We start from the raw sequence: 23,903 nt of genomic DNA on the forward strand, positions 1-23,903 counted from the left end.
GCCTGCAACATGCTTCTTTCTACAAACAAATTCCTATTTGACTAAGCTCCACTTAGAAGAAAGAAGATTATCAGATCATAAAATTGCTAACATCACACTCCATAAAAAAGATTGAGGGAGGAACTTGCACAAAGCATCTCTAAATAAGAAGAGATCAAACCACCATCTTTGGGAAAATCACTCTCCATAAAAAATTAAAAGCCATCAAAAGTATAATGTTTAATTTCAATTAATATTATATTTAATAGGACATATAAAATATATGCATGATATCCTTCTTATTATTTTATATATTTTTGTTAACTGATTTCTAATATTTGCTTAATCCTTGTAATTATCTGTTGTATTATTAGTTGATAAGCTATGTATAATGTAAATTTTGCCCACCTAAATGATATTTCAAAAAATTCCAATGAACATTTAATATCAGTAAATGTCGCACTATTAGTTGTCAATATCAATGCATATGCAAAAAATTCGATAATAAGAAACATAGGTTTTCCAATTCGATTGACTTTTATCTTGGTTTAACCTTCAGCAAGATTATTGCAATTTCTTTATTTATCCGACAAAAATAAAATAAAACTTAGTTCGAGTGCTGAAAAATGCGGTCTTTAAACCCTGGTAAAACCCTTGAATGAAATCCAAAATCCAATATTCCTCAGTGTCCATGTGATGGGAAAAGCTGGTGCAAGCCAAAACATTAAGACAATTACAGAATTTTGCCCTCTATTCCGTGCCATAATTTCTCAAGTAAGTTCAATTTCGAACTGGTTTAATATCATGACTGCTGCACCTATTTGTCATTTTGGAAAACAACAGTTGTATTTGCATCTATTCCGTGCCATAATTTCTCAAGTAAGTTCAATTTCGAACTGGTTTAATATCATGACTGCTGCACCTATTTGTCATTTTGGAAAACAACTGTTGTATTTGCATATATTTTATAGTTGTGCTGCTTTGACAAATTTATCCTCTTTATTCTCATGACAGTTTATGACCTCCCCATCTCTTATGTTATTTTTTCTGCATTGCTTTAATAAAAGAAGATATCATTAGTTTATATTAATGGTCGATTCTATCTGTTTAATTGACTGAGATTATCTATGGTTTGCCATTTTTCCTTTCACAATGAAAAACACCAATTTTTTTTAATTGTAAGAAATTGCGGCAGCCATGGAATGAGAGCGTGCAAAATATACCCCATGTTTATAAAAGCTATGCTCTTTGGTGCAATGCTGCCATCTCAATTCGGGTTATATTTCAAGGAAAAGGTACTTATATATCAGCTCTGACCTTGCAACAAACTCTCCAAGCAAGTGGTGTTTAAGGTTATTACTGTTGAAGCAAATTACACAAATCGATCTAGTCAAATAAACATCAGGGAAATGCCAGCAGACAGAATGGTAAAATATTAAAACCCTAGCTCTCAGGCATGATTATTTTTAAATGTTTAAATTTTAGAAATAAAATAAAATGCATGGGAACGAGTTTGAATGAATTTCCATTTTATGAATTTAAAGATTTGTTAGGGGACCCGTATAAGTTTCTAAAATGCCAACTGTACAAATTCAATCATCAATTCTGAACAAATTTATGTGTTTCTTGTAAATTGATGGAATAGCAAGAGCTTAATGGATTTCAGTGGCTTCCCTGTGATTAGTCTTGACCCACGAGTGGGATAAATGATGTATTGCGAGGAACAGAGGGGTAAGCTCTAGCTAATAATATCACAATGCATATCTGCATTACGTAAACAAGTGATCTAAGCCATTCATATAATCTCAGCCTGAATTCGTTTAGAATTTGTTGCTTTGTTGCCTGACAAATTATTAATAATTTTTCTTCGTCTTTTGGGAAAATAGAAGACAAGGAAGAGGATAAGATACTTAGACAATTGGTTAGGAATAAATGGTATTTGGCATAGGAGATCTATTTGTAGGAGCTTCATAAGTTTTTCAATCATCAGTATCACACTAAATTGATCTATTGATAATCTGAAAAACAAATGAAAATGATAGGAACATAATAAACTCAATTTTATCAGTACTGTTTTGAATGGTTAGTTTTCTTTGAAAAGAGGGTACATGCAACTTCAAGGGTCTTATATATGTGTAAGAATTTGCCAAAGGCAAAGAATGAAAATGTCAAGATCTCAAAGCTCAATAGATAGCACAATAAGACAGACAAAAATGATCCTTAATTGACTAGATCAAATGATGATCAATAATCAAACAATAATGGATAATTATAAAGTAGACGTACTTGAATACATAGGCAATGAATGGTAACTAGGAGTGATGCAAGGGATAACTTATCAACCACACCAGGTGGAGTCACATTTCCACTAGTGGTGGGTCATCCTCCATTGTACAACAAAGCATGCACAACAATTAGAGGATGATAATGTGATAAGAGCACTAAAGGTGGATCTCACACATAAAGAGGTATGAGATAATATCTAACTCCACCTCAAGTAGATTTCTCCTACATGTGCTAAAATGAAATGCAAACTCTTATGTCTACATGACAACTAATATGCGAATGCATTATCCTAAGTAAACTTAAGCAAAGTGTAATTCTAATAAGTTAATTACTTAAGATGGAATATCCTCAACCTTAAGTTTTCCAAACAAAGGTGTAATGTTGCGTGTTGGGGTTGAGGTAGATGCATTGTCTGAATTAGAGTCACTTTCCACTATGTCTGAAGTATGTGAATGGGTAGAGGCTAAGCTAGGTGGACTTTCCTCAAAGCGAACAGTCCTCTCCATGAAGATCTTATGACTCTTAGAATCCATAAATCTAAATGCCTTAACACTTTCTTCATATCCAATCAATGTACAAGGCCTTGGTGGAGGTGCCTTACATTTCTATGAGAATGTGTGTCGTTGCCGAACAACCAAATACTTTGAGTCTGAAGTGTTTTACAACCGGTTTTTTTCTACACCATGCCTCAAAAGGAGTCATTCCATCCAAGGCATTATGAGGAGATCTATTGAGGATGTGATTGGTATAACTTATTAGCTCCAACCACAAGTGATGGATCCAAAGACTTGGCTTCAATCATGCAGCTTGCCATTGCCTAAATAGTTCTAATCTTCATTTCTCTGACTCATGTCTGCTGTGGACTAAATGGAACTAGATTTTGAAGATCAATAACCTAAGTTCACAAAAGTCCATAAGTCTTGAGTTCATATATACCCTTTTGTTGTCCATATGAAGAACCTTGATGGCTTTACTTGGTTGCTTCTTGACATGAGCCTTGAAGGTGAGAAACATATCAAACACTACATTCTTGTGACCAAGAAAGTAGACCCATGTGTAGCGTGAAAAGTCATCAATAAAGATGAGGACATAAAGACCTTTGCTGACTACTGTCACTAGAAAGGGGCTTGCTAGAACATTGTGATTTAACTCAAGAACAACTAATGCTTTTCAAGACTTCTCTTCCGGATACATATCCCTAAACCATGTTGATGTCCACACTTAGACAAGTTGATAGTAGGCAGACCTTTCACCATATATTTTGAGATTAGTCGCTGAAGATGGCAGAAATCAAGATGTCTATACGACTCATGCCATAATTTACTTTGTGATTGTGTATGTGTCAACAAGGCATGTGAAGGATACTTAGACACAAAGTGGGATAAAGGAAAAAGCCTTATATTTTGATTATATTTACTCCCTAGAACCAGTGAAAAATCCTTAAGATTTCACACCATGACTGAATCAGGAACTCAACTTTATTCCACTATAAATTGATGGTTCTAAGGTTATGAACATAAAGAGCATCTTTAAATTCTCCATTTTCCATCTCATCTTGTCCTTTCCCTTTAAACTTCTACTTGTGTATCATCTCCTACAAATATGTGAGGCACTTTAGATGGCTTCAATAAAGAAAATCGCTCCTTGAAGCACCCATATAATGTGTAGCACTTGAGTCAAGAATCCATTCCTCTGAAGAACTTGTACTTACCATAAGTGCTTGCCCTTTTCCCTTTGAAGTGGAAGGAGATGAATCCTTGGAAGCATTTGGCACATTGATTTTGTTCGTTTTAAGTAAGTTTTCCAACTCATCAATCCTCTTGTCTTTGCAATGATGCTCATCGTGATTTGATTTCTCGCCATACGCACAAACTTGTTTCTCCTTATAATTGTTTCAGTTCTTGTTGGAAAAAACCTGCCTTGTTGGAAGAAGGAAGATTGTTGTCTTTGATTGCGATTTTGGTTTCCACTGCTTTTTCATGTTGATGAAACTTTTACCACCTTGATTGCTATGGTTCTCATTATTAGCTACCAATGCCATAGACTTTTAAGACTCGAGAATACCCATATCCATCAATTTAACTGTTCCAATTGTTGAAGTTGATAGCTGCGATAAAGATCTTCATAATGGTCTTTGTTCGAACTCCTGTTCGTATATCTCCAACGCCTTGTTTAGTACCAGATTAGTGTTATCTTTTTGATGGTTTTGGTTCTATTTGTTTCCTTCAGCTTTTTTATTATTGTGAGTTTCTTTGGCTTTGTGATTGCATTTGTCACCATCCTCTAGCTTCCTACTGTTATTGTGCTCATGTATCCTATTTATTGTTTCGAATGAAACATATTGTGATATGGGTCAACCATATGAAAATATGTTCATGTTTCTTTGGGTTCATCGATTTATTTGTTGCTTTGTTGGTTCAAGTCATGATTACTGTTTGTGTTGTTTGCATTCATGTATCATTCCCGTCGGTTTAATATTACACAGGAGTAAATGCTAATATATTGTAACGATTCAAGAAACGGTGGGTGACCATTCCGACTCAAAAATGGCCTTTGAGCCATTGTCAAGAGTAATAAGAACAATTTTGTTTTGAGCCATGTTAATGCTGGATGCTCTATTATTGTGGTAATAGAGATTTTGGTGGTGTGTTATTATTATTCTCAATTTTTGAGTATACAGTTTTGTTATGTAAATCAATGACATATTTATATTGTATTTTCATTCTTCATGATGATACTTGAATGATCATTGTGTGAAAACCGTAAATGGATCTATATTTGTTTTCAGCTTTGGGAGAGTTGTGCATGATTCTTGAAAAGATCTAAGTCAGAATTTATGATTCTCTAGCAATCATAAGTGTGTTTGAAGAAGCCAGTAAAAGTATCTTCTTTTGGTGGGTTGGGTTGTTTCCCTCGAGCAGGAGGGTTTTCCCAGGATAACTGGTGTGTTATATGTTTATTTGTGTTCTTTCATTTGTTTCTATTCTATGCATTGGTTCAAAAATTAACGCCAACATCAACATTTTTGCAAATGCTTCAAATGAAAGCTTAGTGAAGGCACTTCCCATGGTCAACTTGTGAGGATTGTAGCTCGAAACAAAAGATGCATATTCTGAAGGAAGCCTTTTTAAGATGTGATGAATCAACCTATCATCTTGCATGGGATTACCACAATCCCTAAGTAGTGTTCTCAGCTGATTGGCTTTGTTGACATAGTCTTGAATTGTGTCAAAAGTCCTAGGATCAAAGAGAAGAAGATCATCCTCAATTGAGAATCCCTTTTCCTCAATCCACTTTACCATATAAATCTTCAGGTTTGTTCCAAGCACCTTGGCATCTTTAAAGGTTGAAATGTGGAAGAAGAGCTTTTCATCACCACAACTTCTTATAATATCTAAAGCCATATTGTCTTTGAGTTGCTAATCACTTTTTGTAATAGGATCAATGGACTCTACAATTGTAGCATCTACATAAAGATTTTAACCTTATTCCATTAATTAATGCCAAGAGACATTCTACAATGGCAGAAAGGGTGGAGTGTGATAACATGAGTGTGGTAATGCTAACAATCTTTTTAGCTTAAATTTGACAACCATCCATGTGTCAACATTTTAATATTTATTACATACATAATACACTTTTAAAAATAATTTAATATTTGCTAACATTATAAGTTTTGGAGATATAAATGGTCAAAATTTCTAGAAATTAAAATAAAAAACTTAAGTCAATACCCAAAAACAAATATAAATATTTTAAAGTTTAGTAAATTAAATTTAGATTATTTTATAATTGATTTTTCTCAAGATTTATTGAAGATATCTATACTAGTTTACTCCATACTTTATCTTTCCTTGTGCCATAGTTATGTGAAGTTAACAATGGACATTTAGGCGAAACCATGATGCAAAAAACAAAGAGAGAGAGAGAGAGAGAGAGAGAGAGAGAGAGAGAGAGAGAGAGAGAGAGAGAGCACATAAGACACTCCCCCAAATTCACTCAATCAAAGATCTCCCCCCTCCCCCCAAATATATATATATATATATATATATATATATATATATATATATATATATATATATATATATATATATAATAAATAAATAAATAAAAATAAATGACATTGATGTGTTTGGCACTTTATATACAGTGTCTGTACAATTGCCACTTGCCAAGATGGGCCGAAGTGAACTTCTGATTTTGATGTTTACAACCACCTCAATGAGTCTAAATAATACTCAAATCAATATTGCTTAGAATCAAATCAAAATCCAAGCATTACAAGGATTATACATGGCCAAAAAGGGCGTAGATCTGAAAGTGATATTTTTGTCCAAATAAGGCTAGAATCTAACCACAAATTTGGAAAGTTAAAAAAAATTATTCACTTTAGAAAAACAACACATGAAAACGTGTCTGTATGAGCTAGAACAGAGCCTCCAAAGTTGCAAAAAACAGGGTTACTTAATTGAAGCTGTAAAAAATGATTTTTTTGAACACTTCGTGCAACAAAACCAAAAACTAATTCCAGACTTATAAGAGCACAAAATTCTACCCCAAATTAAAAAAAATGCATCATAAAATGAGTTTGGATGAATGAGTTATAGCCATTTGAAGATTGCCTCCAAGACTAAAACTGTCAATGGTGAAGGGGGAGACCAAAACAAATATCCCACATGCACTGTGAGTAGGCTACTTAAGTTGTTTAAATAGAATATTACTCCACAGGTTAAATAAAAATATTGGAGGACATGATGCAAGAGCTTAGTGCAGATTTAGGAATATGGAGCTAACCTTGCTAATGATGAATCTATTTGCCTTCCCATTGGGAAGTATCCCACATTTACAATGCAGTGAAATTTTCAATATTTAATTATGCTTATGCATGGAAAACAAATATGCCTACGGATTTGGCGATTGCTAGATTTCTAACATCTTTTCTTCAACATCATGAAAATCATAATTATAACCGGAAATCTGGAGCTGCTCTCAAAGATGGGGGAGGGGACCTTTTTTTGTGCCTTGAGGTTCATTAGTCACATAGAGAAAAAATGGGGATTTGATGCTGTTGAAAATGGGAAGCCTGCAAAAGGTTATTCGGTGTGTAAGCCACTCATATGAGTAGCTACTTGCGGGATCAAAGGTAGCTATGCCATTGGATCTGTGTGATTTGTCGATCCTAAGTAGTTTATGCCACAAGTTTTGTGGAGGGGTGAATGGGGGTGTGAATGCTTTGTCCCACTCAGAATATTCTTTTAGGAATCTCTAACAAACTATTCTGCCTGTTTGTAATATTCTTTGATACACTATTCTATTATTGCCTAAAGTTTGCAAAAGCCAATCTAGCAAAAAAGAAAGAGGCCTATCCAGCCCAAAATCTGTAGATAAATATTCCAAAATATTCCCCAAAAATAAATTCAGATCCGAAAATAAAATTTATTGTTTTTTTTGTTTGAAAAATTGTTACCCAATTGCAAAAGGGGCTTCACAAGTTTGTTTTGAGTTTTTTTTGCCTTCGATTTGACTTTTGCCCAAGGTAGGCAAATTTATAGTCAAATTCACTGAAACAACCACCTGAATGCATTGGTGAGGTCAAATTTGCTCCAGACGCTCCTACAAGCTAGTGCACCTTTGGATTTGAATCATGGCCCTGTGAAAGTTGAAGCAAAAAGCTCTCCAATGGCTATACAATGAAACCTTCTATGGGTCTGATACCATGTTAGAATTTTGCTAAGGCAAAGAATGAAAATCGCAAGATCTAAAAGTTCAATAGATAGCTATAGGCAAAGCATGATAACTAGGAGTGATACAAGAGATAACTATAAATTTTGTAGCTTTAGTTGGATTGAATTAACCTAGAGATTATCCTTCCATGGTTATTGGTTAATCATCAATTAGATAAACCCTCATATATCTACTTATATATTATATATTATTATCATATATATATATATATATATATATATATATGTTTACATTAATATTGTCTAATTAGTGATTAATTTATTACCATAGAGACATGTCTCTTCACGAAACATGTCTCTTCTATGGATATTTGTATAACATTCAAATCTACATTTGGAACGTACATAAATAATTAGGAGTGCTATTACATTTGTAGAAAATGATCCTATGATATTAACATGGTATCAGAGCCAGACTACAAATGTATCTCACACATTCTAATGTGCTTGTATGACCTTATGTTTTGAGGGGCTTTATGCTGCCATGTGGGCTTTGTGTTCTCCAAATACTACAACGAGGATCTTCATTTCTGAATACAGTGGATAAAGAGTTTAGTTTGCTCTACGTGCTACCGTGTGGTGGGTGATGCCCAAAGTTTATGGGTCCTTGTTACAATGCACTCAATGCAAGTTTAAGTTGCAAACTCACTACACGATGGATACTGTGAATTTGTTGCTCTCTTATTTCGAGGCTGCAAGGTTAGAAACCTAGGCTCGTGATAACTGATAACAGATAAAACAATTATAACACAATATAAACCAACGATGATATAAAGTAGATGGCAACATGTCCATATTAATAAAGCGGAAGAAACAAAGAGATCGTATCTTGGTAAGGCAGGGCCAGGTTTAAACAAATGATAGGCACAACTTTCACAAACTGGACAGGTAACATATTTCTGAGCACATATGAAATTTAGTTCTAGGCGTCAAGATGGATGTAACTTGGAGTATTTTTCATACGTTGTTAGTTTGCTCGACTTTTAGTTTCTTTTATCTATGTGTATCTTGTATAGAGTATGCTTCAAATTACAATATTCGGATGGATAATCTATCATCCCCACTGAGTTCTCCACTTACGAGCACTGGTATAGATCTATGGTATCTTTTGTTAAAGCTTTAAGTGTTAGCCCGAGCTCCCATAGAGAGGATTTCTATCATTACACTTATAATACTGTCATGCATGGCTTCAACGCTAAGCTCTCTAGTCGAAGCTAGACATGCTGGAAGAAATGCTTGGGCATGTAATGTCATTCCTTGATGCAGTGGGACACTTGCATACCACTCATTCAATTGAATTCCTTGAACCCAACCCTAATGCAGGTCTCTTGTTGGCATCCCGTTTTGGGCAAGACGCTATCGTGGCAATATTAGATACCTGAATTTGGCCGAAGAGCGAGAGCTTCACCGACCACCTAATGGAACCTATATCCGCTAGATGGAAGGGAATGAGCAAGAATGACATGACTTTTCATCCTTTTCTCTGTAATAGAAAGCTCATCGACGCCCGCTCATTTAAGAAAGGAGTAGTAGCAATGTACAGGCAAATTAACTCAACTAGTGACTACAACTCTGCAAGGGATTTTGATGGCCATGGAAGCCATACGTTAGCGACTGCGGGGGGCAACTACTTCTTTCCATGGCGACAAACAAATAAATTTTCTTTAGTGAAATATACATATTTCTTCTATCAACCAGAGTCAAAATAGAGTAAGGGGTAACCGCTTCTGTATAAAAGAAATCTGAATATGGCAATAAGACGTATTCATATATTGTGTGTATTAACATGTTATCTATTTGTGGGAACCCATTGGCTGTTTTGGCTGAGTAAATAAAGTTCACAAATTATTGAAATCCCCATGAGCTTCATATTGGTCAAATAGATGTAATTGAATGAAGCCTTTTGTTATTCAAGACCACAAATCAAGATATCCGATGAATAAGCATTTTGACCTATAGTCTACTAGTCTCTTCCATCTTGATTAAGCATGCTAACTGTGATAACAAATGCAAAAGTAGGGTTTAATGAGAGAACAACTTTTACAAAATCCAAACATTCCCATTGAACCAACCATTGCTCTCCATGTCGTTACAAAGAATAAATGACCTCCTACAAGTATGAATTGTCATCTCCATACATGAACGGAAGACATCCCAAATGTTAACGATCAAATTATCAAGGCAGGACATGTCTTTGATACCAAATCATGTAAGAGTAGTTCCATGACAATAATTGTACCATGTAAGGACTCCTATTCAGTAGGAATGGTAGTAGTGAATACAGTAATATTGTATTTAGCACTTGTTAAGCTTGAGTGGGTTGGGTAGTTAGGAAGTGAAGGAATGCGTCGGTTGGTCTTCCCAACCAACCAACTCTTTTATAAGCACTTGGAATATTGATAATTTACTCATGATGTTTTGGTATGAATAAAGTAAATCATTTCCTTGCCGATTTGGTATTGTAGTAATAAGGTACATTCTTTGTTTTGCTTTGTATACATATCTTTATTATTCTATGAACTTGAGTAGTATTTCCATTCTACATTTTTTGCGCCGTTGCCTAAGTCTGAACCTAGAGTTCATTGGCAAGACATGATGGAGTAAGGGGAAGACCTTTCCTACCACGTATACAAGTAACAAATAGTGACAGATAAGAGGAAATAACCAGGGAAGATTAGTTTACATGTGATTTGGTGACGGCCTAAGAAGTTGCGGTCGATCAGTACATACAAAGGGAAGCCCATGAGAGAACGGTCCTTGAAGGTACAGTACGCGATGAACTTTCCGTGCCACCAGCGGTGTACAATCTACTGGGACAGATTCCTCGCCTGTTGGCACACAACTTGTTACGTGTTGAGGAAGAAAGAGCCGAGATAGAAAGGGAATGGAGGAGGCAACAAGTATTCCAACAGTTTGTTGAAAGGAGGACAAGGGAACACAACTTGGAGGAATGTGATGATCCTAAGAAGGGAAACAAACACTAAACCAATTCATGCCCCTGATTCCAAACAAATATCTGATGCGGGTACCAGAGGGAGAAACTGAGGAAGTTACCTTGAGGACACTACGTCTCTAGCAGCAGGACGAGATATGTCGTAACTTAAGGGGAGGGCAAGGGGATCCTACCATAATCCAAGAAGGGTTGATTGAGCATAAAATCGAAGGAATAGCCAATTTGGCTATCTCAGAGACATCAGGAAGGGAGTTAGGGTGCAGAAACTCAGAGACCCTTGCACGGAGAGAACTTTGACAGGAGCAAAATCTCAGAGAAGAAGATACTTGTGGGTCGGGTAATCAAGAGTCAAGTTTGTCAAGAGGGAACTTCTAGTCAGGAGAAAGTGTTCTATTAGGAGGGAGTGTTCCAATTGGGAAGGAAAGGCTGGATCACCTTGTATATTTTGCAAGCAGGTTACTATCAAAAGCAAAGTGCAACTACAATACCACTGAAAGGGGAGCTCTAGGTATGGTTTATGCTGTACAAAAATTTAGACATTACTTATTAGCTATGCCCTTTACATTTTTTGTTGACCACCAAGCACTTATGTACCTAGTAAACAAGCCAGTGATTCAAGGAAGAGGGAGAAGATGGTTAATTCTGTTGCAAGAGTGTACCTTTAAAATCATATTCCAACCTGGAAAAACTCATGTAGTCGCTGATCAATTATCAAGAATCAAATAAGGAGAAGCCTCTTGCAGTGGAGTAAATGAGGATTTTTCAGATGTACACCTATTCCAAATTGCTGTGTTACCACAGTGGTACGAAAAGATTGACAGTACTTGTCAACAACTACCTTTCCCTGAGAGATATCAGCAGTAGAGAGGAGGAAGATTGCTCTCAAAAGCAACACATTTCAGTTGATCGAAGAATTGTTGTACAAATTGGGACTGGATGGGATATTAAGGAGATGTGTCATGGAGGAAGAAATTCCAAGAGTACTGAAAGAATCCCATGAAGGATTGGCAGGTCACATGGGACCTGATACAACTGCAAGGAAGGTGTTATGGGTAGAACTCTGGTGGCCCACATTGTATGCAAATACTAGGGAATGGGTGTTGAGTTGCAACACTTGTCAGAGAGCTCGCAAACCCCTAAAAAGAGATTACATGCCACTGTTCTCGAATCAACTACAAGAGTTTTTGAATGCCAGGGACTAGACTTTGTGGGTCCCTTACTGGTAAGCAATACCCATTGGTGTAAGCACATAGTGGTGGCAATGAAGTATTTGACAAAATGGGCCGAAGTACGAGCTCTACCAGACAACACAACTCTTAGTACGACTAGATTTCTACACGAACAAATAGTAACCATATTCAGAATTTCACTCTAGTTGACGAGCGACAGAGGGTGCATTTTGTCAATCAGACCATCAGGGTAATGACGAGTGCATACATAATTTTTCATTCCTTTTCCAGTTCCTATTACCCAAGGGCAAATGGCCAAGTAGAATCCACTAATAAAATACTAGTAATAATTTTGTATAAGACCTGTGGAGTCGAAGGACAAGGTTGGGAAGAATGGCTTCCCGTGGTGATATGGGTGTACAAAACTACTTATAAGGCCACCACTGGACATACTCCGTTTCATCTAATGTATGGACTGGAAGTAGTAATGCTGATGGAACACATAGTACCAACTCTACGAGTAGCAGTTCAAAATAGGTTGGGAGATGAAGAGAGTATAAAGGAAAGACTCCACACTGCTAAAATTGGATGGAAGGAGGACACTTGCTCAATGGGCTACGGAAGTAGCCCAATAAAGGCAGAAATTTTGGCATGACAAACACTTAAAGAGATGAATTTCAAACCAAGCCAATTGATAGTCAAGTATAATGGAATGAAAGAGATAAAGCTAGGAAAATTTAAAATCTGGTGGTTGGGACCATATAGAATAGTAGAAGTAAAAGAAAATGGGGCAATAAAATTGTTACCTCTGGATAATAAACCAGTGAGGGACTTAGTCAATGGGTCAAAATTAAAGCCATATCAAGAAAGAGGGGAATGCGTCAACACTTATTATATCAATATAAAAGGCACTTCCAAACTAAAAGAAGATATGATATTACAGAGGGAGAGAAAGTCAGAAGACCTAAACCAAGCAAAGGAGGCATATAAAGTACGCATAGGAGCTAACACATTAGTTCGCAACTATGGGAATGAGAAAGCCAGAGGAAGCTGGAGATAGAAGGCACCTAGTACGGATAGAGCCGTATGACCATAGGAGGGAAAGGAAGGAGTCCCAAGGAGGCCATGTGCGGCATATGGACCAGGGGCAACGAGAAAGTACGGTTGAGAAGTTCGTACGAGCAAGGCTGTACAAATAAGGAAGTTGACAGGCAGGCGGACGAGCGACCGTACGTGGGACAGGTCGTGCGGAGAGATTACTGGAGAGCTGCCGTATGGGTTGGATGTACAAAGAGGGTAGAGGAGGTCATATGGGTAGGCAAAGAGGAGGTCGTACGGGTAGGCAGAGAGGAGGTCGTACGGAGTAGGGCTATACATATCAAGGCCGTACAGAACAGAGTAGTATGGAGCAAAGATGTACGGATTAGTTGGATTGGTCACAGGACGGTGGCAAAAGACGAAGTTGTAAAAGACTCTTGTATGAAGGCAAAATAAAGCTATGAGGAAGGGGCCGTACTAGAAGAAATTGCCTATATTACAGAGGGGCCCTACACAAATATTGAGGCAGGCCACGTATACAATAACTATCAGAGTCAGGACCAACTTAAAGTCACAGGCATTACTCCTAAATACCACAAAATGGTCAAGTCTGGGAAATCCTAGCAAAGGAAAGATATCTGATTCAAAAAAGAAGAACTCAGTATTACCTGTCAAGATGAAGGAGGTGCAAAAACCTATAGGCTAGGGGAACAAAGGGAAGATCACAGGAAGGATCAGGACCGTCGACATCTCTTTTGAAAGTGTCATGGGCTGCGAATGCTGCACTTGGTGCGTATAGAGGACAATCACCCTCTCAAAAAGGCATTGAGGCAGGCTGAGGTAGACAAAATTATATTCATGCCAATATTTAATTTAAAGGAGTTTGAACCCATATTACGGAATATGGCGACAGGTTATGATAAATCATGTCATCAATCGGTAGTTTAGTATTTCCAGCGTTCCGTGACAATTTCTTATTTAGTTGAGGAAATAAATAAGGTTTTTGGAATCCCCAACAAAGGACCGGACTAGAAAAAGCCCTAATGTTAGTGGAAGAAAAGAAGAAATGGTTGAGGCTAATGTGCAGGAAGGACCTCACAAATCAGGAATTGGAAGGAATTTTGAAGAACAGTAGGGGTTTGAAGATCTTCATCGCCAATGATGAATGGTGGTGCATTGTGGACTTGGTAAAAAGTAAACTCACAGCAGGAAGCCACACTTAAGATATTGCTCTCTGGATGTTACCTGTAGTTGATGGATTGCATAAAGGGTAGGTGTACAATTGGGCACAGTTTCTATCAAAAATATTCCAGGAATTCATGGAATTAAAACACAAAGTATTCTACATGCCCCACCATGTTGTGGCTCTATTCCTCGAATAGGTACGCACCCAGTTGGACAGTGAGCACAGAGGGGCATTGATTCTAGTCAGTAGGGTGGAACCCTACAAGCTGGCCATAACATATTGGCTCCACATGGATACCATGGGAGGAGGATCCCACATTGGAGAACCTTGGAAGAAGAAATAAAAAAATGCAGCTACTATTGAGGAACAATAATAGGAGGCATTAGATGGACGCCAAGAGGAGGATGAGGGAGAAAGTTCGACTATTAGTGATACCGATTCATCTTCTTCAGATTCCCAGGAAGTAGAAATCCGCTTAAGTCACTTGAAGGGAACCCCGAAGGAAGTTATCTTCCTCCCACCTACAAGTGGGCCACCACCAAAAGGGATGTCAAAACTTGTTGAGATTTACCATATTGAGGGTTGTTCGAAAGCCACAGTTGGAGAGCAGAGTACGGACGATACAACACTAGAGGAGGACGTCCCCATAGAGAATCCAAACAGAGGGCCGGTAGCTAGAGAAAGCAGTATGCACCGGCCACAAATTCTGCAATGGGGGGCCACCGGATTGTCATTGCCATGGGTTTCGCAATTGGTTACTCTATATCCATACATCCGCACTAAGGTGATAGACTTGAGATGCTAGTCAAAATGCACGCATAAGGTGAAATTGCAAACACCATTAGGCCCTGAAGTAGTTCACTCGGTTGCTTTGGTAGTACAATCGACAGAAACAGGGGATTCTTGCCACCAGCAGGAAGACGAGATGAACATGCCTATGGAAGATACAGTCTTAGAGGAGGCTGACAAATTACTTGAAGAAGGGATGGTATCTTCACCTATCCCCATGGTGCTCGAACAAGAGGAGCCGATCGAGATACAAAGTGCGAGTGTGGAACTATTAGACACATTCTCATTCACAGCCAAGGCTGAACTATTCCTTGTTGAGTTGCAAGCTATGGAACGTTCCACCAAGGAGGTCATGAAATAGGCGAGATCTCAGAATATGGAAGCCATGCTGAAAGTAGCTGAATCATTGGCAGTATTTATGCATGATGGTTGCCGTATAGATTGGGAACTGTTACAATAGAGTGGGTATACATAGGAGGAAATGACCATAGACTGGACAAAGAGGTACATCATTCCCTCCATTGTGGAACAACCACCTCTCATGGTGACCCTTGCTGACATGAAAGTTTCTTTCCGTAGAACCTACTTGGAACTCCAACAGAAAAACAGTTTGGCTAAGGAGTGGGAGCTGGAATGGACTACTCTTCTAGGCAAACGGAAGGCTGAGAAAGCTGCCATGGAAGAAGTCTGGAGGATGGATAAAACTGACTTAGAAAACATGATCACCACAACAGAGGCAAAGAAGATGGATGGCTTGCGAGTACTATAGGGAGTTCGATCAAAGCAAAAGGTTGCTGAATGCGACTTGCAACGATTATGTGGAGCCCCAAGTATAGGGATGTCTTCCCAACCCTCATCTTAAAGTCAAGTTTTTGTTCTGGTGTGTTCAACAGTCGTCTGGAAGACAACTCCTTTTTTTTGGGGGATAGATGTAGTAGAGAATAAAGTAATATTGTATATAGCACTTGTTAAGCTTGAGTGGGTTGGGTAGTTAGGAAGTGAGGGAATGCGTCGGTTGGTCTTCCCAACCAACTGACCCTTTTATAAGCACCTGGAATATTGATAATGTACTCATGATGTTTTGGTATGAATAAAGTAAATCATTTCTTCGCCAATTTGGTATTATAGTAATAAGGTACATTCTATGTTTTGCTCTATATACATATCTTTATTATTTTGTGAACTTGAGTAGTATTTCCATTCTACAAGGATGTGGTAATAACTCGATCTCATTATTAGACAACTAAAACACCAGAAAGACAGCTCAAAATGGGAACTCTCAAACATGAGAAAGTCCATTAACCAGAGGTTAGATCCTATGGCTCAAACAAAAAAGAATCACGAGCATGATAGATAGTTATTAAAACTCTTAGTTGAGTGGTGCCAATAACAGAAAGACATCGATACACTTTTCAGAATAATACAAAAAATCTGAAGCAACAAACCCAAATATTCACACAAAGAATAACAGATGTGTGGGTATGCAATTGGTGGGAGTAATGTCTATTTGACAACATTTTTTTATGTCATTCAAGCTTTAGCAAGTAAAACAAAAGGAATGTGGCATATTGATGAAAAATGTACATCTAAGAAATGGAGAAGGCAATAGAATGACATTGTTGAAATATGTTCTAGAAGAAGCAAGAGAAAATATTATTACCACATACAATGAATTAATCTCCTAAAATAATCTGTAATGCCAAGCACTCATTCTCTAGCATATCAAGCTTATTTTGAAGTACACAAACTTGATAAAAGGATGGCAGTCTTCAAATTGAAGAGAGAGGGACCTGCCTATGTTGTCTTTAAGGATTGAGTTGAGACACATGTCAAAGAGGAAGAATCTATATAGATTGTGATTAGTTTTTTTAAAGAGGAGGAATTAACATATAGAAAGTTTTTGCCATATTTGATGTAATGCATAATTGTTTGAACAATTTAAGAGTGAGAATTTTACATTGTCAGGGGGAATAATAACCAGTGTTCCATTCCCACTTGAATCATCCTCAATGAGGAGATGATTCAAAATATGGCAAACAATCTAAGAAGGCATTTTCTGATTTGATGTATATGGAACTTCGTTGAAGCAACTTGTAATAAGTATACATGTAGATAAGTATTCATTATCTTTGAATATTACATTTATCTACTCACTATAGTCTCTCTCTTATTTGTAATTCTATACATGCTAAAAGAGTTATTTGCCTTGATCTTTTCCTTTATGCTTGAGGATGTTTTTGTAGGAAAAGAAGGTTGGTACTTTATACATGCTACCAAATATTGTGAACAACTCAATCTTATGATATAAAGAAATTTTGATCTAGAATTGATTAGTCATTTGACGACCATGCTAGATAAAGTGAGGCTCTTGATGCGAATATCCTCGATGATTGAGATTGTGAAGTATCCTCCTATATCAAGAGGGAGTTTAACAGTTCATTAGAGGCAACCTTGGAAAAAAAGAGGGAGCAAATAGAGGATATGCTTTAGTCAAACATTTGGTGATTTTGGTCATATTGATTCAGATGGAGTATACATGTTGAGATGGATTATCTAGTGATCATATATGTAGGCTGGAAGGCCTTATGCTATTAGGATACTTGTTGAACTAGGGAAGCATGACATGACTTGCTACTAGGAGATTAGAAGGATTATATCAGATTTGGAGGGAGTTTGACACTTCATCGGAGACAACCTTGTACGAGGAGGTCAGAAGGTTGATATCAATTTTAGAGGGAGTCTAACATTACCTTAGAAGCAACCTTGGACTGAAAAAGTCTACAAATTGAGAGGGAGAAGTTCGAGATAAAATTCCTTGTAATACATTCTTCTTTGCAAGAGAGAGGTTTGAGGTGAAAACCCTTGTTCCACCCTCTAGGAGCAGTTATGGAGGACCCATCCTTTGTTTTGGTTCATGGTGGATATCATGTGAGTTACTACAAAACATCATGAGAGTTGACGATCTCTCAACGATGTTTGTGTTTTTAGGTCGCGGGTAACGATCTTAACAATGGCTTGACCTGTTATCATGATGGAGACTACATTAAGTTGTCTCGGATTGTGCCAAAGATCATGATAACGAATATATCATGATTGACTAAATTATGTTGCTGTCCTTGAGATCATGACTGTTATTTGATAGACTACATTCAGTTGTTGCCCTAGAGTATGTCAGAGATCTGATAACACATATCCTTCTAGGATGTTACTATAAGTTGTTGAGATTATGATTGTTATCTGATAGACTACGTTCAGTTTTTGTCCCAGAGCGTGCCAAATAACACACATCCTACTAGGATATTATTGTAAGTGGCTGAGATTATGATTGTTAGCTGGTAGACTACATTCAGTTGCTGTCCCAGAGTGTGCCGTAGATCAAATAACACATATCCTTTCTAGGATATTACATATTCTTTTGGTAGGCATCATGAGCATGATGCCTACACACATAGCAAATAATATAAGTATGATAAATATCATATGATTCATATTTCTTGTTGAATCATACTTCAAATGATATCAAAAGATAACGTCTAATTTGATGGATAAATGTTGATATCCTTAAATATGCCATTCCAAGAATATCACATTGAGATGATATCAATCATTCTTGAGAGCATAATGTGTTCTATAAAAATCCGCCCTAGCTAAGAGGGAGTGTTAATGTTGTAGCTTTAGTCGGATTGGATTGACCTAGAGATTATCCTTCAATGGTTATTGGTTAATCATCAATTAGACAAACCCTCATATATATATATGTTATATATTAATATTGTCTAATTAGTGATTAATTTATTACCATAGAGACATGTCTTTTCATGAGACATGTCTCTTGTATGAATATTTATATAACATTCAAATCTGCATTTGGAACATACAAAAATAATCAGGAGTGTTATTACATTTGCAAAAAGCGATTGTTAAAAATTAACAATAACCTATCTGTCACACAAGGTGGAATGACATGTCCATCAGTGGTAGGTCATACTCCATTGTACAACAAAATATGCGCAACAATGAGAGGATGATAATGTGATAAAAGCACTAAAAGTGGATCTCACATATAAATAGGTATTAGATGCAAAAAATCACATTTCTTACACTACATTAGATGTTGATAATCTTTGTTGGTGTAATGCCCCCAAATTTGGAAAACCCTAATTTAGCCCTAATCAAGTAGTAAATTACGCTTAGAGAGTAAATTTCTTGATTCGTACTCCTGCAAAGAGTGTTAGGAAAATTTCATTAATATTTAACTAAAGAATTCATATCAAATAATATAAAAGATCATACATGGCATATATACATTACAGCCATGATGGTAATCAGAGTACGAAATGATAAGACTTAGGTTAGCTTTAATGGGGTCTCTTAGATCCTCCATCCTAGGCCCAGCAGCAGATCTCTATCCCTCTTGGCTCCATGAGGCCTTGTGCTCTTCCAATGGAGTAGAGTACCTAGCGAGGTATCAGACCTGTTGTCCCCTCATCTCAGTTACTTCTATCCAAAGCCCAATCTTCTGGCTTCCTCTTTTGCATACATATTAAGGTCTCATGAAATACGTGAAGAAATCCATATTAATCAGATATTATTGCCAGTAATTGTTGAAGAGATAAAATATGAGAGATACATAGCAAGGTATTACATTATTGGTATTCAACCGATCATATACACATACAGCACATCATATAATTTAGTAAATATCTAAGACTCGTACCAAATCCATAATATCAGATAGGCTGCTGATTAATTGCATTCATCCTTCTTCTGTCATGTCTTCTATATTCCCGTCTCTCGATTGCAAAGTAGCCTTCATACACCTTTGACTAGTGTATGAAGGGATAAAAACCCTTCCTTTTTAAGACACCATTTTTCAAGGTAGGTGTCACCTTGGGTTGATTAATTGTTTTAACAAATTCTGCCCTTAATCAATTTGCATCAATTATGCCTTTAAAATTTTGCACCACTTAAGGTTTATTAAACTTCTTCCTGCGATCTGTTGTGGCTGGAAAGTACAGTAATACAATATCCGAATTCATTTGATCTCTATAATTGTTTAGGCTTGTGACAGTGGGTGGAAGTTAAGAGCCATGGACAATGTTAAAGTGAAGTCTTGTACTGTTGTACATATAGAATCGCATTACCTAAGTGTGCCAAAATTTTGCAGTGATATACTTTACAAGAAAAGGAGTAACAGGAAGCTTTTTGAAGGCATGATATAAAGTTATACTTACACGGCTGAAGTGAGGGAAAAATAGTCAGTCTTGATTTCAGAAAGATGACTAGCTAAAGTGTTGATGTACCAAGCATGAAAATTTGTTGTGATGTGCTTCTTTTGGTACAGCTGAGGAAGGAAGGAAAGGCAACATGAAGCAACATGAAGAGTGAAAGTATTAAAACATAATGAAAAACATAATGAAATGATAGGAATTGACGAGTGATATAAAACTCTATAATATTTTCTTTTCGGGGGTCTGAGAATATGTGCAACCATAGTCATGTTCTACTGTATCTAAAGCTGTAGAATTATTGGAATCAAGGGATCAGGGGAACCCATTATGAAAGTGAAGAACATAGGATTGACCCAGTTGTTAAGTATGCTTTCCATAGAATATGTTTGGATTATTCTAATTGACAGAGGTTGGCTATGGGTCAAAATCATCTGGATCTAACTTTGTAATGAAACATTCAGTATATACTATATACAAGGTCATGTTTAAAATATTCTCATAGGTTATGTTTGGATTATTCCCATTGAGAGGCTAGCTATGGGTCAAAATCATTTGGATCTAATTTTTCAAGGAAACATTTAGTACTCACAAGATCATGAATGGACATTTGGTAAGTCCTAATATGGACGTTAAATCACCCATAAGAATAGCAATGCCCTAGGAGGAGCAATGGAAATGTGTAGGTGCAAGTTACTAACATTATGGAAAATAGAGGGAGAAGGAGCTGGGCAAATCAGTACATTATCATGAAGATTTACTGAAGCTGAGTTGGGGGATTCTGAACTCAATGCTTGTTAGTGAAATAGGATCTGTAACTTGTAATAGCACTTGTGGATATTTTATGTGTTTTCCAAGTTACTATTCCAATGAATATATATATTATATAAAGAGGCATGCCTCTTGAAGAGACATGTCTCTTTAATATAATATACTCTCAATATATTATAATGAGATATATATATATATATATATATATAGCACTCTTAATATAAGTTAATTATTCCATATATAACATTGTCATATATTATATATCTCATATATATATGATATAATTTATCCGACAGAATTATAACATTAACACTCCCTCTTAATGAAGAAGGATAAAACACAAATATTACACCATAGGTAATATTTCAAAAATAATACATATAGGAAATCTTTGATCAAAAGATTTCTAGAATATGATATCATGTAAGTATTGGCCTATCAGAATATCAACATATGATATTCACCAATTACTATTTGATATCATGTTTGGTAACATGAGCATTGGCCTATTAGAATATCAATCAAATGATATTCACCAAATACTCTGAGTAATGGCCTATCAGAACATCAACTAAATGATATCCACCAAGTACTCAATGTGGTAATGGCCTATCAGAATATCAAGGCAAGATATACACCATGTACCAAAAAATATATCTATACAAGCAACTTGTAGATAATCAAATTAATGATATCAACCGCCTAGTTGTTGATTTATAAGATAAAGCCTTTACATGAAACAATTTTGCAAAAATGAATCATGCTACAAGTTATTGTAAGGACGTCACTTTACAGTAACTTCTCCTAATACAAGTGATAATCATTTGGAAGTCGTCACTTCTTCATGATGTACACAGGGGATAGGCTCATACATGTATGACATCAAAAGTTCACATGAAGTCTCCATGAATACTATCATGTGGTGTTGTCACAACATTCACCATAAGCTTATCAGAGAATAAGGTTTCTCCCTTTTAGTTTGATATCAACTTTTCTGACCTCTTAGCACAAGGTTCTCTCCGTTGAAGTATCAGACTTCCTCTGAATTTGTTATGATCCTTCTAACCTCTTGGTAGCAAGTCATGTCATGCTTCCTTAGTTCAATGGTTATCCTGATAGCATAAGGCCTTCCAGCCTACATACATGAGACTTTATCCCATGAATCATAGTCCTTTAGCTGTTATAGTTTTTGACTAGTGTTGAATCCATCAACAAGGTCTACTCCTTCTGAACCAATATCATCAAAAATTTGATTTAAGCATGTTTATTTTCTGTTCCCTCTCTTTTTCCAAGGTTGCCTCTAATGAAATGTTAGACTCCCTCTCATAATTTCACTCATCAAGAATATTTGCTTCAACAAACTCACATTATCCAACCTAATCATTAGATGATTCGTGAATCCTAAATCACAGCTTCTTTGGAGCTACTATCATAAGATTGAGTCTGCACACTATTTGGTAGCATGCCTAATGTACCAATCTTCTTTTCTTGCAAGAACATCCCCAGAGACAAAGGAAAAGATCAAGGCAAATAACTCTTTATAGTAATTATAGAAATACAAAATAAGAGAGATACTACAAATGAGTAGATACATGCAATACCCGAGTATAATAAATACTTATCTGCAATAATAATATAAGTTTGACCAATGAAGGTCCATATGCATCAAATCAAGAAATGCCTCCATGTAAGAATTTGTCAAACAATTTGAGTATGTCTTTTTTGCTCCCCTCACTATTCCAAGTGATTTCAGACCTTGTCTTCACTTGGATCCGAGGCATTTTGGATTGGTTTTCATTGCATAAATACCTCTTAAAATTGTAAATTCCACCATTCCATGCTCATCTATATCAATTCTACACAATGGAGTAGTTAATCTCAACACTCTCAACATAATATAGTTTTACAATTGTGGCATGAAGCTGGTTGGTATCTGAATATCATCATCTCTATAAATCATCGTCTTATCATATCAATTGCTCATTGTTTTGAGTGTTGTCTTTCTCCTATGGCTGATAATACACGATAGCTGACTTTTGACGTTCTTGTCAATTGTCTTCATTTCTTGTTTACAGAAACTTAAGAGATTCAAATAGAATTCCATTATGGTTCAAGTGGGAATGGAATATTGTTTATTATTTCTCCCCCACAATACAAAATTCCCACTTTTAGATTTTGTGCTTGTTTAATCGCGGGCAGTGATTTACCCTTCCAACTGTTAAAATTTAGTGGTGGCTGAAAATGTAACGATATTTTGCTTGGGTTTGACCTCACGTGCAATACGTCCAAGGATTGTGTGGATGCCATGTCATATATTTCATGAGTTTATTGTTAGGATAACAATCTTTGTGCTCTTCATATTCTACCTTTCTCAGTTATGGCTATTCCTTGTGATTTTACGGTGGAAAATGTAATATTTATCAAATGTTTAAGATTGTCAAGCTCAATATAATGTGGCTTTTATCCACATAATCTCTTAACATGGTTCTATCAGGAATTCGATCTGACATGCTAATCCAATCAAACATTGGATGAGTTGCCTCCATCTTTCCGTCTTTACCGAGTTCCAACAAATGATTTTGATCCATTAGCATCCATAAGATCATTACAAAATATGACCAAGCTTTGATAAAGTATATGCACAGGGGGATGTTGACAAATGTATAGAGGTTGTGGTGCGCTGACAATGTCACTCACACTTCTAAGGTATTCTTATCCTCATGAAAGAATACAATAGACTAGGCTTATTGATCTTGTAAG

At 36.4% G+C, this 23,903-nt stretch overlaps 1 protein-coding gene across 5 annotated transcripts in view; it reads left to right on the forward strand.

Annotated features, from left to right (window-relative positions):
* Window positions 1–494: 494 nt before the first annotated feature.
* POP4 (ribonuclease P family protein) overlaps window positions 495–23,903 on the forward strand; it is a 107,566-nt gene continuing 84,157 nt past the window's right edge. Inside the window, exons 1-2 of one of the 5 annotated variants that reach the window (XM_089795346.1) lie at window positions 551–753; window positions 1,163–1,406. The gene's annotated coding sequence lies outside the window, so the exon portion shown is untranslated. Of the gene's footprint in view, window positions 754–801; window positions 859–1,162; window positions 1,407–23,903 lie in introns of those variants that run through there. The other 4 variants (XM_089795347.1, XM_089795344.1, XM_089795348.1 and 1 more) reach the window with 4 other exon arrangements.

This window comes from Cupressus sempervirens, chromosome 8 (genome assembly GCF_028749045.1).
Source record: "Cupressus sempervirens isolate cs-2001-9-10 chromosome 8, ASM2874904v1, whole genome shotgun sequence".
NCBI classification, from domain to species: domain Eukaryota; kingdom Viridiplantae; phylum Streptophyta; class Pinopsida; order Cupressales; family Cupressaceae; genus Cupressus; species Cupressus sempervirens.